The 16,382-nt window shown below is 37.1% G+C and overlaps 1 protein-coding gene across 6 annotated transcripts in view; it reads right to left on the bottom strand.

Moving 5' to 3' along the window:
- Window positions 1–16,382, bottom strand: part of LOC124180883 (protein-tyrosine sulfotransferase) — a 270,165-nt gene that overhangs the window by 153,914 nt on the left and 99,869 nt on the right. For all 6 annotated transcript variants that reach the window (XM_046566796.1, XM_046566798.1, XM_046566793.1 and 3 more), the window contains one exon: window positions 6,302–6,345. The gene's annotated coding sequence lies outside the window, so the exon portion shown is untranslated. The remainder of the gene's footprint in view (window positions 1–6,301; window positions 6,346–16,382) is intronic.

Here is a 16,382-nt window from a genome sequence, read left to right as displayed (position 1 = left end):
CGATGAAAATACTCAACGTTGAGTTAAAGCTTGATAAAATTTAACCGTGTGTTCCGTAGATTGATTTGTTAGCATTAGAGACAAAAACATAAGTCGTTACAACATAAAGTAGATGTAAGAATTAATTTTGAAAATGCGTAACATTTCATAATTTTAAAGTGTTTCAAATTTGAAATTATTTGTTTAAAGTCTTTGGTCACCAATCTGTAACTCACATTGACCTCTCAGATTTTTAAGATTTGTTTTCAGAGCTTTCTTTGTAAGCACTCCTTGTTTTCGCAAAGAATACTTTGAATTCCGGAAGTCCTAAGCTTTTCCTATATTGTGGAGTAGATAATTTAAATTAAGCTCTTGCTCCGCCGAAGATATTGTCACCCAAGAATAATTTGCATGATTGTATTAGCTGGAAAAAAGAGGAGAAACCGACCGCTGAGCAACAACTCGCAAAAACTGTTGGACAAGTCGTGTCATTCAGGGTCCAAATCTGCGAGCTGAGGTTCAAACTCGGTTCGGCTACTCTTGAGCAAGGTTTTCTGTACTTTTTCTGGTCCCTCGTGCGAATACGGGTGTCGCTATTGAATTATTGATTAAGACGACTGCAGTCACATAATGATGACACCCAACGGTTCATGGGGACATATTCCATTAGATACGGCGGGTGTTGCTGGTGACCATTATTACTGTTGTTGTTGTTTGTAATTGATGCGATTCACGTTAAAATTTGTTTACATCGTTGCTTCATTATTATCAAAAAATAGTAAAAGTAACCGTATAATTACGTAAGATAAAACGTGTTTCGACTGTGGGCTATTTTTGTGACGTCATTGTTCAGTATCCCAACGCGTCAAGGTGTAATAATGGAGTAAAAGTTTATGTAAAAATGGATAAAATATAGAATTCAGATATCAGTAACGTAATGTTCAAGCGAGTGAGAATCAACCGCAAGTACATTCAGTGTTTTTGTTGATATTTCGCAATTGCAAATCACTGTAATTTCTCCATGTTCGAAACAACGTCATTACTCTGGAGAGAAAAAAGCGTAATATACGATTTGCTCACTTTATGGGCAGTGTGACAGCTCACTAAAGGAGCTAACGGGACAGAAAGAACAGACACATTGAGACATTTGGGTTGTCAACATGTATCTCAATAGCTTAAAAGTCCGAGGACAGCTTGAATACAGTCTGGGTGTGAAAGAAAGTCTTGAGTAAATATATTGAGAGTCCGTCAACTATAATCTTAGAAAATGAATAGCGAGATTCTTTGAAAAATATCCCGTTATAGGCAGTATTAAAAGGATTTCAAGAAATCCGGTTATCACGCCTCATTCGAAACAATGCAATAGAAACGAATGGTATTATTTAGCCAAAGCAAAAGTTGACCACTTTACGACCTTTTCATGGTGTCTCGTACACAGGACTAATAGAGAACCTAACGGTAATTCTCTCATTTTGCACAACGTCTAGAATCACTCAAATTGAAAACAAGTAACACAACTATTAATGCCCAAATTCAGAGTACAACAATTACCTGAAAATGCAAAATCCTCCGAATTGCGAGCAGGTATTGAAGCTTATTTATTCTGTGTAATGTAGTTTACGTACGATATCGAATCCTCCATACGCAGCTACTATATTACGTGCGATAAAACCGTAGGTATAAACCAATCGTTCTTTACGAGTCGTTAAATCAGAAGAATGGAACGCGATGAAACAATACGAAACGATATCGAATCACCTTTCGCAAATAGGTAGGCACATGTGGGTATCCCGTGTACTATACGCTCCTGTCAAAAAGACTTATTGACCGGTAGAAAAAATTAATATTTGCCATGACAGATGTATAAATAAAATAAATACTCGTTAGCCCGATTAACTTTTGTCTCTCCGTTCGACGACGAATATAATTCGAATGTAGTCTCTCATACATTTATTGTAAGAAACAGCGAATAAATTCTTTCGTACACCACACCGAACACCGCGCAACATTGAACGTTGATCAAGAAATGACGCGTTGATGATAAAGATGAAATCAAATGAACGTTGGGATAAAGATATTACAGTTATGGCATTAGGATTTGCCATCTGGATAAGTTTTTATCGTTCACTGGCGGTTCAATTAGATGGATTTTCAAACCGATTGGTGTTATGTCAGTTCGACACGATACCTACTGTATTATAGATAGTTATAGAATTGAATCCATCGCGCTCTTGACAGTTTGCAAAAAAACGATCTATCACTTTTCTTCTCCGGTTAACGCAAAAGCGTGATGATGCGCGTTTAGGACTTTGGGGCATCCGTGACATTTACGATTCATGCGTTTGCGGTAGACTTACTGGATGTCATCAAGTCAAACAAGTAGGAAAACACCTGTATTATGGAACTTCATTGGTAGTTCAAATGCCATGTCGATTGACAAAGATTGGAGTTTCACTGACGTGTCCCTTCCACCAGCATTTCCAACAAAGATTCAGATGAGATCCAGAAAAAACTCTCAATAAGATCCAATGAACATATAGAAACGGTATTGAATTCAAAACTTTTCCCCGAAATTTTGTTTTTTAACGGCCTATCAGAAGCCCGGTCTTGGCTTGTTTCGAAAATAAAATACAATGTTTGAGAATTTTTGGAGAATTTCAAAAATATTATTTTCAAAATCGTTCTCAATATTTCTAAATAATTAATCGGTCGAATAAGAAAATCTGAAAAAATTGGGGAACTGTTTTAAAATTGAATATATAGTCTAACCTGTTGTGAAAATCTGGGGTGTAACCCACATAACAAAGAATATTTGGGAAAACTTTCTGAAATCTATCATGAAAGGAAAGAAACCTTTCAAAAATATTTCAACAAAAGGTTACTGCAAGTTGAAAATGTCCGCGCCAGAAACTTGCCAAAGATTTCTTGAATTGTTGTCGTTCTTAAAGAGATTCTCACAATCTTTCTGTAAAATATTTTACTGAAAGTTTCTTAGAAACTTTTCATGTTATGTGGGAAGCCACCCCGCGCCAAGTAAATGGTTCGTATTACACAATTTCTGAGGAAAAACGGAAATTTTCACATATTTTCGTTTCATTGAATGTCAGTTCTAAGATTTCACAATTTCGTCAAAATCGATCGCTTCCAACTTGGAAATGTATTATACAGTTCTGTTCTGTTAGACCTCTGGAAAAAATTGTATCTTAAAGTGCCAATGTTGAAAGTTTGCAGTTAAATTTACAGAAAAAAAATTGAAAGTTGAACGTTTTATAAATATTATGGGGAGGCACTCACCTAGTCTGTCTTTTCTGTTTTTATTTAGGGGTGTATTAGAGGAATTAAGTTAGATGAAAATGGACAAATAACAGATAGTGGAGCCGGTGGTTCCTAACTTCCACCGTATTTATCGACTCGAAATGATTGTACTATTTATTATTGTTCAAAAATAGCCCTTACTTCTAATGACATTATTACTATTATGCATATTATTATTATTTCAGCTCGTCGCGAGTTTGAAGTCGGGAACTTCACAGGCTGGCGCATGTGCCCAAGCAAGTTTGTTTGGAACTGGGATTAAAACTTCTACGAGACGTTGCACCTAAGTTTGCAAACCGATCATTTGGATATAACATGACAAAATACACAAATACGGACGAAACCTTAACGAGTCCTCAATAGCAACACGGCTATGGCCGTCGATTCATTTCCTATTTGTGAATGACGAGAATCTGTTCTGGTTTTCTCATGATTAATATGACGTTTTCGAGAAAGTGACGACCGTAACCACTTGGTGTGTAACAAAAATGGTGAATGCGGATCTTCCGAATGAACAACCTTCAGCAATGGTTATTTAAATTTGTTCGCAGCAATCTCGTGACCTTACTTCTCAAATCATGACCTTTACCATATCCAAGTGTACATGCAATGGTACACGCACTCATATAAACCTCGCGTATATCGACTGACTAACAAAGAGTCCATCGGTTGTGGTTTGCCAGTCCAAGTACTTGCCAGGAGTTAACGTCAGGAGTCCGCACATAGTTGAGGAGAAACCTCGCGTACAAATTTGCTTTGGAAAGCGTACCTCATTCGTTAAAACAATGAACGACGAATACTCCAATTGAAACATTTGAGATTGCCGACTTGTATTATCCTACGGTAATAATGCGTAACTTTTCCTTGTGGACGCTTTTGTTGAATTTTGGTTCAATTTTCATCGCTGTAAATTACTTTCTCGAAGGCGAATTCACGAATTTGTTGACGAAACGTATTCCGCATTTTACCAGAGACAAGCAAATTATACCCAAGGTGAATAACTGCCAAATCTTCCATCTCCGGAGCCTCTCTGTTACTCCTGAGTTTCGCTATGCACTACTTAACCTCTGTAATAAAGTCTGCCGGAAGTTCGTGTACGTAGGTACAGGCCACCTGAAGTTTGAATGTACTTAAGAGTTCTCTGAATCTCTTAATGCCACGTTAAAACTATACAGCGAAGTAAGCAGGAAGTTCATTGTGAACTCGCTTAGCTATTAGTAGATTCTGTAGTCAACGTTCGAGAACTCAAGAAGCGTGATACTCGGACGAGATTCATCATTTGCAATGCTACTTATGAAGAGAATAGATCCAAAACAGAATCTCACGAGAATAAATATTCAGCCAATTTAGATGTGATACTTACTGCAGTGGTGACAGTGAGTTCAAGTTTATTCTACCGACACGTGGAGACGCATCCCTAATAAAATATAGTTAATGAACAGTTCTTTGAGTTAGGGGTTGAAAAATTGCAAAGCAATTATGCGTTAATTCATCTCTTTATATTTGATAGACGATTGCAAAGTTATCGGGATGCATTGTTTTCGGTTTATTTTTACGAACACGTTATTCAGTTAGCACTTTTAAAGTAAGTATATTCGGATCTTTTGTTTGATTTGTTCATTAGGATTCTTTCAATTTGTTTTTTTTTTTACGTTTTACGTCATCATATTAGCGAGAAAAAATGTATTGGGTTTGATGAAAAATGACTGCAATTAATTTTAAGATCTTTTCGCGTATTGTCTATCAGGAAATTTAATTACCTTCGAAACGGCTGTAGGGATATAGATCTGAAATTTTAAGGGTGTATTTAATGACTATCCAAGGTGGGAAGCTCTAATTTTCGGTCTGAAAACTTCTAGCAATTTTTTTTTTTTTTTCGCAGTACATAACTTGATAACTTTGTAGCAACCAAGTTACGAGAACTTTCAGGCAAGCCTGTTTGCTACCGTGTTTCCTTCGTAAAGCAAGAGGAACTAAGTTTGTTTCGTCACTTTATGAACGGAAATAAATAAGGATTCGAGTGATTCTGTGGGAGACTTCGAACAAGTCCATTCTTTGTTATAACGTTCAATTTGCGAACACGGGTTATCGAAAACAGATTCGTATACTTGCGTAAATTTCACGCGATTCTTTGATCTAGAATAAACTTTCACAAGTTAAATGACGCGATACCTTGGAATTTGCTACCACGAGACGGTTTTATTACCGATTATTTGGAAAGAAATCAAGTATTACGTATCGAACTGACTCGTAACTATAAAATGTACTTCGTTTATTGCGCTCCATTGACTACATTCCGAATACATAATATACGTATATCTTTTGAGTACATATACGCGGGTTCTACATTGATACTGACAATGAGTTTAATATGAACTTTGCTTCAGATGGAAGTGCGTCATGGATTCAGGGAGAGAGTAAGATGTAATGAAGCATCCTAAAAATTTCACTTTTCTTACGTAATCAGCCATTATCTCTAACGTGACGGGTTGAAAGTCAACAGTACTGTTCTGTATTTGCCGTAAGGATTTTCCACCCAAGTTTTCAAGTACATGCACAATTTGTAATACGTTAGTGGTATTTCATTTTCATAATAACTTTTCAAATGGCTCAAGCGATCAACTACAACCCTTCTACATGGGCAGAATCTACAATATCACCATAAGCATACGTATTGGTATTGGTAACAAGGTATTCAAAAAATGATCAACGAAGAGAAGACAGCCAAAAATTTTACCACACAATCAGGCCAATATAATAATATATAACCTAAGTAGTTCTAAGGTGGTTAGGTTTGACTATGGATTGACGTTGTGGATGGAGGTCATCGGTAAACGGGGGGGGTTCACTGGAAATTTTTTGGAAGATCTACACTTGAATGATGACGCTAAACTTATGGTGGTCCACAAACCATCAATTTTGAAGTTGTGGTCTGGCAAGCTATGTGCCAATTCAATAAATCAGAGAAACGTTGCAATAAGGTTTTCAGAATCAAATTGGTACGTACCAAAGTAGGTCTGTGACAACAATTGCAGCTGGAAGACGTGTGTACTGAAATCAGAAGAAAAAATAAATGAAATAAATATGTAATTCTTTAATAATTTCTTAAATAAATAATTAATTAATTTAATCATCAAGTTAAGATTCGTTTCTAAAAATATTATTATTTCATTTAAAACGACTCTGAATTACGAGGCTTAGGCTAGCAGCCAGAATTAGCAGCCAAATGTTCGTTCGAAAATATTAGTGAAGGCCGAAAATTAAAATTTTGTGTAACACTTTAAACCCCAAATACCTTTATAAAATTACGAGGATAAAATGGTACTGTATTTTTCTATTTCTAAAAAGTCTTACACTTTTGGCCGCTAACTCTGGCTGCTAGCTTCAGCTTCGTCTCTGAATTTACAATTATTTAATCAAGGTTAGTCTGATTGTACAGGTGTATCACGGACATTTGTGACTTGGATTATTATTATTCAGAAGTCGCGTTCAGTTGATCAAATAAAAAATAATCACACCGGTAAAAGGTTCAAGATGATTGGATTTATTTCTGCTGAAGAATGATAAAATTATTTTTCTGATACATCAAGAACGAACGTCGACTGGTGATTTTTTTGGAAAAAATATCAACTATATGTAACAATTTATCTATATATTAAATAAAAAATTTTGTAAACACAGTAAAGATTATACATATATATATAAGAATATATATATATATGTATGTATACACACACTCTTTGCTTTTTATGTATATACATATATACATATATATTAGCGTGTGCCTCAACAAGCAACAAAATTTCGGTAGAGCATCTCAAAAAAAAAAAGATCTCAGCCAAATATGAGCTCTTAATATTGACATTTAGTCGAGTTGCCTGTTTCATTTTTTCCATCTTCCACTTAAATGTCATTCAAAAAAAAAAAAATCGGAAAATTTTGAAATTTTTAAACGGCCTGACTTACAAACTATCTAAATACAGATTCTTATAGGAAATTTCACGCTTCATAAAAAAGTACTGAGATCGAATTTTCCTAACTCAAGTCGATGTATATTTTAATAAGTCGCCGTCTTACCACCGAGTGTTCTTTTCCACCTTTCAGACTTCTTACTCTTTTCTCTCTTCGCCTTGCACAGCTTTCAAATGGTGCGTTGAATGCTTTAAATTTGATGGAACTCAAATTTGGGTAGGACCGTATTTGCTGTTATTGATATATCACTATTCCGTTTCAATAGTCGCAATAACTTGGGTTTTTTTATTCAAAACTGTAAGGTGAGTGTATATGTCCATTATTTCTACTTCGAAAGTTAATTCGTGCAGCTGGTCCCTGTAATAACGTAACAGAAACCAGAACTAAGGTCTGTTCAGATGTTTTTTCGGTCATCTCCTGAATCGCATTCAATGACATTTGGCTCAAATCATCTACGTGAGAGATTTCCTCGTTGTGAACACATGCAAACGGCAGCGTGAAGGCAATTAAACCAAATTTGAAATCACACCAAAAGGACGGTTGCGATGTCGTCATCCCTTTTGACCGCGGTTACAAAGGTGGAGAGTCATGCTGTTATACAGTTCCAAAGGATGAAAAATTTTTATGACATATCTAAGGCCTGGTAAATAATGTATGCATAGCTGTGTTTATGGTCTGTGAATTCTCGTCAGGCAACAGAGAACGCTGTGGGCAAACCACGCACCGAGACAGGTTCCTGCCAAACTTTGCTCGCTGTATTTACCGTAATTGTCCCACCTTACGCAAGTTTATAATGACCTTGGTTCTAACATCTGTTATATTATAAGATATTCGCCGTTACGCAATTTAATCGACAATAGTTCAGCCGCTCAAGAATTGCTCTTTCCACAGTTTCGATACGCCAACGCAGTCACTGAAAGTGGGTATATTACATTTACCGAAGCATAATCGTGAAGTTGGAAGTAGGAATTGAATTCTCAGGATTTTCAAATCGCTTCAAGAAATTCCATGAAGATGAAACAATCAGCCAGAGCTAGCAGCCACGTGTGTTAAACTTTTTGGCAATAGAAAAATGCAGTCAGGTTTTATCCTCATAATTCTATAAAAGTATCGAGGGTTCAAGGTATTTCACAAAATTTATATTTTCGGATTTCACTACCTTATTCGAATGAACATTAGAACGTTTGGATGATAATTCCGGCCGCAAGTTTCAGTTTCGTCAAATTCCGAAAACAATTCAAGAATATTTCTAATGGCACAGCTAAATCGATGATACTTCAAGTCTCGTCCTCGTGATTAAACATGTGGTACCGTCGTTTAGTGTTAGATGTCACTACATATTCAGAGTTGAAGTTGAAAAGAGAGTTCCCTTTCTACCACGCCACCATCTTCATAACGTTTTTTTTTTTTTTTTTGTGCGTTGTTTTATGCCAGTTACACGTTCCTCAACAGTACCAACTTGATGTTAAGAGAAAAACTGTACAAGAATCACAAGAAAATTAAAGAAGAGAAAGCAAGACAAGGCGGAGACTGCGCAAAAAGTTTTGAAGACGATTCAGCGTCTACAAAAAAGGTTGAAAGTAAAATAAGACTAGTTATGGCCCGTCTCCCCAAAGCCACAAGGCTTTTACTATAAGTTTGATATCAAACCCCAAAAGACGTACCATGCGACAATATGCAGTGTAATTGTGAAAGATTTCATCACGCAATTGATGAAGATCAATATCATAATCAATGAAGAAAATACTGAGCCATCCAACCAGGAGCTGAACGAGATTTATGATCAAGTCCAAGTGACATCATTGGGTCTAGAAGATGACATCTTGGTAGTTTTCGGAGAAAAATTATCTGACAATGAGCCCAGAAGAAGAGTTCACCTTAAATATTGCACTTGCAGAGTGGTAGCGATCTTAGATTTCATCTGAGCTTAAGAAGGGAACCAGAGAATCTTTGTTAATAAGATATCCTTGATTGGGGAACTACTTGATCGATGTTCCAGAATTGAATCCTGAACTTGAATAACCCACTAAATACGGCAACTACGAAACATCAACTGAACGGAACAACCTCGTCATTAAAGAAACATCCTAGGCTCTACTATGGCAGTTTGGGGAACAGGTATTTCATACTCCTATCAGAGAAAGAAGCTTACAGAGAACCTTTGAGACGCAAGTCAACTGGCTGACCATAGTAACAAGTTGTCACTGTTGCGAAAATCTTTCATCACACCGAATTTGAACAGAAAATTTGAAGCTACGGTGATATAAATTCCACCATTAACAAATGTCATTCCAGTGGCACTTGATCGACAGAGTTCGAAAAATTAAATCTATTGAAAAGATTAGCAGTTCACTGAAAATAACACTCACAAATAATTTCAAGGTGAAGAAACCACATCCCTATGAATTCAAGTAAGCAAACTGAAATAACCCATCGGTCAAACAAGATGCTTCCCGATGAGCGACAAAATTATCGGTCACTTAATAATCAAGCAAGCCCATCGAAGAGGATTTAAAGGTGAGGAAATCTGCAGGGCAATTGGAACTTTTATCAATTGAATGGGAAACGATGGCAGAGAACTACTTCGTCCTCAATTACATGGAAGGTTACAGGATTCCAATTTGCCAAGGGGTAATACAATCAGGTAACCCTGCACAGCAAATCTTGTCTGAAACGGAAATTTTTAACGTTAAAGCAGCTAATAATAATTCACTAGCTTTAAGAGAAATTCACCTGTGCTTACACAAGAGTCGTCAATCCTACCTATGAAGTTTATTATTGGTATCGAAAGCAAATGGATCTGAAACGTTCGATATTTAATTTAAAACAAACGAATAGGTTCATTGAAACTCCCATTTTAAGATGGAGGACTTGCGAACAACAATTAAGCTTACTTTTTTCCTCCGACTGATGAAATTAGTAGGAAATATTTGAGATTCACTTTTTCGAACAAACTGTACGAGTTTGCGTGTCTTTCCTTAGGTTTGTCTTCGAGACCCTGTATTTTTACAAAGATTATAAATTCTATCATTGTTTGTATGAGATTAAAAGGTTTAAAACCGACAGTATGATTAGACGACTTCCTTTGCTTTGGAAAGGACTACAAAGACTTAACGGTTGATTTTCTTCAAAGGCTGATGTGTTTCTTGTTAACTTTGAAAACGTTGCGCGGTACCAAAAAACACTTGTAATTGTTGTGTTGTAATTCCTATAAATCTGTGTATTATTTTTGCAATATTATGGAATGTTAATTTAATGGATGAAGAAGAAAATAGATGCAGAACAAGCGTATAATTGATGTTGACAAGTTTTTGTGAGCACAAACAGGATTTCAACAAATTATCAGTAGCCGCATTCGGTGAAAACGCATCTTAGATCGATTAGAAAACCTAGCGCATTATTTGTTCCTAACTATCCTACCTACAACGCCAAACTACTTTGTGGGAACCCATAACTTTATTTGATTGATAATTCGTCAGAATGAATCGGGGCATATTGAGCCAAAAGATATATAATCTTATCAGGTTTCTAAAGATAATACATTTGTGCTCTCTAAACTTTGACCTTTCTACATTCTATCTTTTCTAGATTTTGACTTTCCGCATTTGGAAATTTGACAATTTTAACTGCATAAGAATATTTTTTAAATATCATTTGACCGTCAAATTTCCAAAAATACCTCGTCTTCATCGAGTTCTACTAAAAGGACATATTATCGAATCAATAATACATATAACGATCGTTCTCTGTAATTTTCGGAAATACATTATTTTTTTTTTTAAATATATTGAAAAAAAGAAACTTGACTCTTTGGCGTCTTTTAGTATAAGCAATTTTCAGCTTTGGATCACTTTGACCTGTACAACCATTCCTCATATGCGACAGGTGAAAGTTTTTAAAACTTTGAAGACAACAACAAAAAGAAAACGGCTCGGGACTTTGCCTAATCTCACCTTAATCAGCATTAAACAAAAAACTTTCCTACAAATCTGGGTTGGAAAGGTGTAAGCTTTTCGTTGTAAATATTCAAGAATCCTGTTACTGAAACGACGAATTTCAATTTTCTGTTGATCTACTTAATTTCAAGTTTTTTCATTGCTGTGATCCCCATGTACATGATTGTTTTACTGAATATTATTGCTGTCGGCTATTCGATCCAATATTAGTACCTAAAAAAACTTCTCAGCGAAGTTCCAACATTTTATTGTACAAAATGGCACTTTACCGATCGAAAACATACGTCACAAAGCGACTTTTTCATACCTGAGCCGTGGAAAGATATTTTGATGCTCGAACTGAACTTCGCTTACTCTCACCAATTCTTTCGTTGACTCGACACAAAATTATTTAAAACAACGTCACATTTTATTCGCCACCCGTAAAGAGACATTCATTTCGCTCAAATAAACTTTTTTCTCAGTCTATTTGAATAAAATTTGGAATGGTATAATATTTTATACAAATATTTGCATGTGAATCTATCTTTGATATTGTATGGATAAATTTTGACGTGAACAATCTTATTTTCATCCGGATAATAATACTCATTATATTGTAATGCACGTCGCACTGGCTTCTGTTCATAATGAAATATGCAATAAGGGAAGTATTAATTTCAGTTTGACGCCTCCCGTCATCTTAAGCTTCAAGAAGAATGATGATCAACGCGATCGACCTGCGCTCTGTGCTGCTTGGGTGAGACGTTTTTACCGAACACTGATCAATATTTCCTGTTCATCAAAGTTTCAAAACCGTTTTCTTGTTTGTCCACGTTGGAGCAATTGGTCTGTTTGGATATACTGCCGCCAAATATATTCCATACGTTGACAACCAAGCTCTTGCGCATCGCCAACTTGCGCCATAAAAAATAAAAATTCACATACGACGCTAAACAAACTTTTCTTCACCTACCAACCAGCGTCGCAGAATGAAAACGGTATCGGTGAGCTCTGTGAGTGTCTGCTTTCGTAGGTGCCGAGACGTTGTTGACCATCGATCGGGTCCAACTCAACTTACAACTAGAATAATATCATTTTCTTTGCCTGATCACAATCAAATTGATTGAAATAATTAATTAACGTGTGCCACTAGTCTACATTTGTTACGTCAGACTGGCGATCGATCTACGCGTACTTGGCCAAGAATCATGCATTTAACATTTCCAATAAAACTGGTTGCGTTTTGACATTCAATTGATCAGCAATCGAGTGCGGTTTTTCCATAGCCTGGTGAATTCCAGCGGTGAGTCTTTTGCGCCAGTTTTCAACCATGTTTAGATCATGCCGCATTTTCCAGCAAAAATAATTCAAAGTCCACAAAGAATGAAGTTCTCCGACCATTTCGTCATTTTATTGAAGCCGTTTACGATCCAACTTGACGTAAAATGATCGTGGTCAAATGTATGATATGATTCGATGTTGGATTCCTATTTCGACTGTAACGATAGCTCGGTGATGTGTGATAAAGAGGAAACCACAGAGGCAGAGACGAGAAATGCAGCGACGACATATATACAGTTTGAGTCGTACGAAAGCCGTCAGCTACTGATGCTCGCTCTGACTCTTGGGGATTCGCTTAAATCAACAACACCGCTTCGAAGCTAAATTAATAGGACGCCAACAGTGGGTTGATATTTTGAGGAAATTGATGAAGGCTGCTGCTGCATACATGTCAATCGTTTCGGAGAAACCAGGAATATTCAATCACTTGATATCTACTTCCAGAATGAACGTCGACACTACGATTCAGTTTCTCTCTCACTGCAACGTTGTGAAAAGTATCACATGTCAAAAGAAAATCACACTGACTCTTCTATAATATCAAATTACACAGGTTTGCAACCAAAAAACTGCACAGGTTTTCATACTGTTTCTTATAGATTGTTGTTCACTGAAACCTGGAAGAATACTGAAAAATTCCATCACGTCAGGTTTCTTCTTGAACTCGTGTTTGTAGTTTCATTTAGAGTGAAACATCCGTTTGACTCGAAATCTGGTATCCTAGTCTTGATTTTCAAAATTCTATACAAAAGTGATTACTCGTTTTCATTTGTTTTTAGTCAGTTGTAGTTTTGATTCTTGAATCCTGAGAGATCGCCCACATAGACGTACATTTGCATGGTTCGGAACACTTTTACGAAATCTCATGATTTCAAAGCACACATTGCGAGACCCAATTTCTGACAGCGTAAGCTTACTTCTGTTTGCGGAATCCGCCTCAGTTACGAAAGCTGCTCAAGCTCAGCTAAAGCGCCTGAGTTAGACAGGCTTGTGGCAGATGCCGCGTTGTGCAAGGTTCCGTAGTTATCGTCCTACCAAAATTAAATGTACTTTCGGTAGCCTATCTACCAGCGCATTGTTAACTTGCTAAGAATCCACCCGATATATGTCGGTTGTTAGCGTTCGGCTTTCTAATCATTTGGAGATTTGACGGTTCAGAGTTTGACTATTTGGAACTTTGAAAATTCGGATCTTTGACCTGCACCCGGTTAAAGTTATAACGATAGCTCGCCATCGAACATTTCGAGTAGCTCGAGAAAAGTTGCATACGTGTTCGCATCATTTTTTGAGACATAAATTTGTATACTTGTTACATTTTTAGTGAATAATAAATTGTTTATATCTTAGATTCTCTGATAATTATTTCACTACAAATTTTTTATACGTCTCTGAAAATTTTGTAACGTTGTCTCACATAGTCAGTCGTCTTAGATGTTTTTAAACAAATTCATGTAATATTAGGAAATATGTAAATGTTATCAAAATTCAGTCACCATCATGTTTCCTGTTTACATCGGACAAATTGTCCCAACAACTCCTCCTTATACAATTTTGACAACACGATTTTTTTCTTAAAATTTGTGGCGTATTGAGAGGCCATGGATTTGATTGAACTTTATTCACCTGTCGTGAATAAAAGAACAACATAAAATCTGTCCTTGCACCTTTGCTGTATCTGTAATGTAGTCTAATCGCGCCTCGTGCGCTCCTATAGTTTAAGATGTAGAGCAAGGCAGATCTCGTGCCTCTTGCTTAGTTCAATTCCATTTATTCGTTTGCTTTCACTTTCTTTACTTATTGTTACTTCTTACAAATGAATGTCGTGGTTTATTCACCCTTTCATGTACTCGTATTTCAACTGATTTTGTTCAATAAACTTGCTATTATTCATTGGCTTGCTCGGACTTTTTCCTCTACTCCGTGAGGGTTTTTACCCCTTAGTGAATTGTCGTTAGTTGTTAGTTTATCCGTGAAATTGTTATTTTTCTTCAAACGATCCGACTCATTCCTTCCTGAATTCTTTCTTTTTCTGTATGAGAAATAAGAAATGCCATCTTCCAATCGGAAATCGTGTGCATATATTCGGGTCTCAGTCGTTACTACTTCTAAGTTTCCCTAAATTTCCTGTCAGTATCGGTCCGATCCAGTTGAATTTCTATGGCAAAACACATTCAGCGAAACAGCCACTTCGTCGAATGTTCGGTTCAAAGTAAAAACAAGTAAAAGCTCCCACGCGGTAAAAGCGGACACGATTTCCGTTGGCAGGAGCCCTTCGTTCTGTTTTGCATTTCTCAAGGGGATTTTCAAAGTGCACCACTGGCTGGAAAGAGAAGATCGATACACCCCGATGACGAACGCGATCAAGTGTCAACCGCATTTTACTGCGCAGACTGCAACGGCACTAGAGCCGAGCCAGGGAAAGAGATGAGAGCGCAGTTACGTCGATCGATAGACATTTTATCCACAAACATTCGTCCAGTTACTATCCGCTTCAGGATAAAAATTATCGGCATTTACTCCGAGCGCGTTCCTCATCTCGACCCATATGTAGTGGCTGCAACGATGTAAATGGATTGTGGAAATTCTCGCCTTGGACGATTGCTGTCGTTCAGTCGTGCAGGCATTCATCCCTCCATAACGGTCCACGGATCGTTGTAGATGAGGACTCTTGGCAATCCGCAATCTGCAGTAACTGATCACTGCAGCCTGTGATTCCGACAGTTGTTCATCGAGCCGTGTCAAGAACCCCGATCTGACCCGAAGCCTTTGTTAGCATCGAGGGCCGAGAGTGGCTACAGGAGATGGTGTGAAAAGGTTGTTGACGGTCGAAATGCACTCTGAGGATCCATCGAGGATGGTACAGCACCATGTCGTTAGATCGGAAGGAAATCTGTCAGAGGTCGAACTAATGCTCGCTGGACTGGATCGCGGCTCTGCTACATCTATTTTGAATCCCCGACGAGGAGGACTGCGGTACTCGTTCTAGATCCAGACTGCAGGGCGAGAGTTTGTCTTGGAAAGAAGAAGTTAAACACGTACTCACACTGAATTCGGATGAATTCTTAACCTCTGTGTACATGGACGGTGGCAATATCGTCACTTGATATTGACATCTGAGAGGAATTCGGAAAGATGTAGCTTTTTCAGTACTGCTTTATTTTCAATTTTTAGCTTCCGCAGGCGACTGGGGTTGGTGACTGAACGTGTTGATCAGCAATGCATCGAAACTAACGTTTCGGAACTTTCTTTTGTCACATACTGATGGTCTTACGTCGAAAATCCTAATTGAAAAACATTTCGTGAATACAACTGCGCCGAACAAGAATGTGTTGAGTTACGTACTCGTTGGGGATAAGCTCTTCTCAAAATCACATGTTTTGACCCATAGATAAAATTGTCATCTGATGTAAACGAAACAAAATCTGTTTTTATAAGGATAAAAATGAGCAGATACGTCGTGTCTAAGCGTGTTTTCGACACACCGTGCGTTGAGAGGCGAGGAGGTAAGCAGCTTTTTGTATCTCATTTCTCGAAGATGAATTGAAATTTATTCTTACCCAAGACTCGATTATTTCAAGGCCTTAAGGCCTCAAGGAATATAATTATAATTTTCTTTCATTTCAACTCTTCTAAATGAAAATATAAGTGGAAACAAGAACATTCAGTTTCGCTTAAGTCTGCTCTCGATCCATTCTACGTAGTAAGAAATTTAACTACAACGTAAGACTTATATTTGTAGTATTTCACCAATTAAATAGCGGCAGTGTTAGGCATTAAAACAGGAAATCGTATCAAGACGGAGACGCAAAGGATAATAGTAATTTTCCATCTCGCTAA

The sequence above is a fragment of the Neodiprion fabricii genome, chromosome 4 (genome assembly GCF_021155785.1).
Source record: "Neodiprion fabricii isolate iyNeoFabr1 chromosome 4, iyNeoFabr1.1, whole genome shotgun sequence".
Classification (NCBI taxonomy): Eukaryota; Metazoa; Arthropoda; class Insecta; order Hymenoptera; family Diprionidae; genus Neodiprion; species Neodiprion fabricii.
The sequence above is the reverse complement of the archived record's forward strand: the minus strand, read 5'-3'. Positions and strand labels throughout refer to the sequence as shown.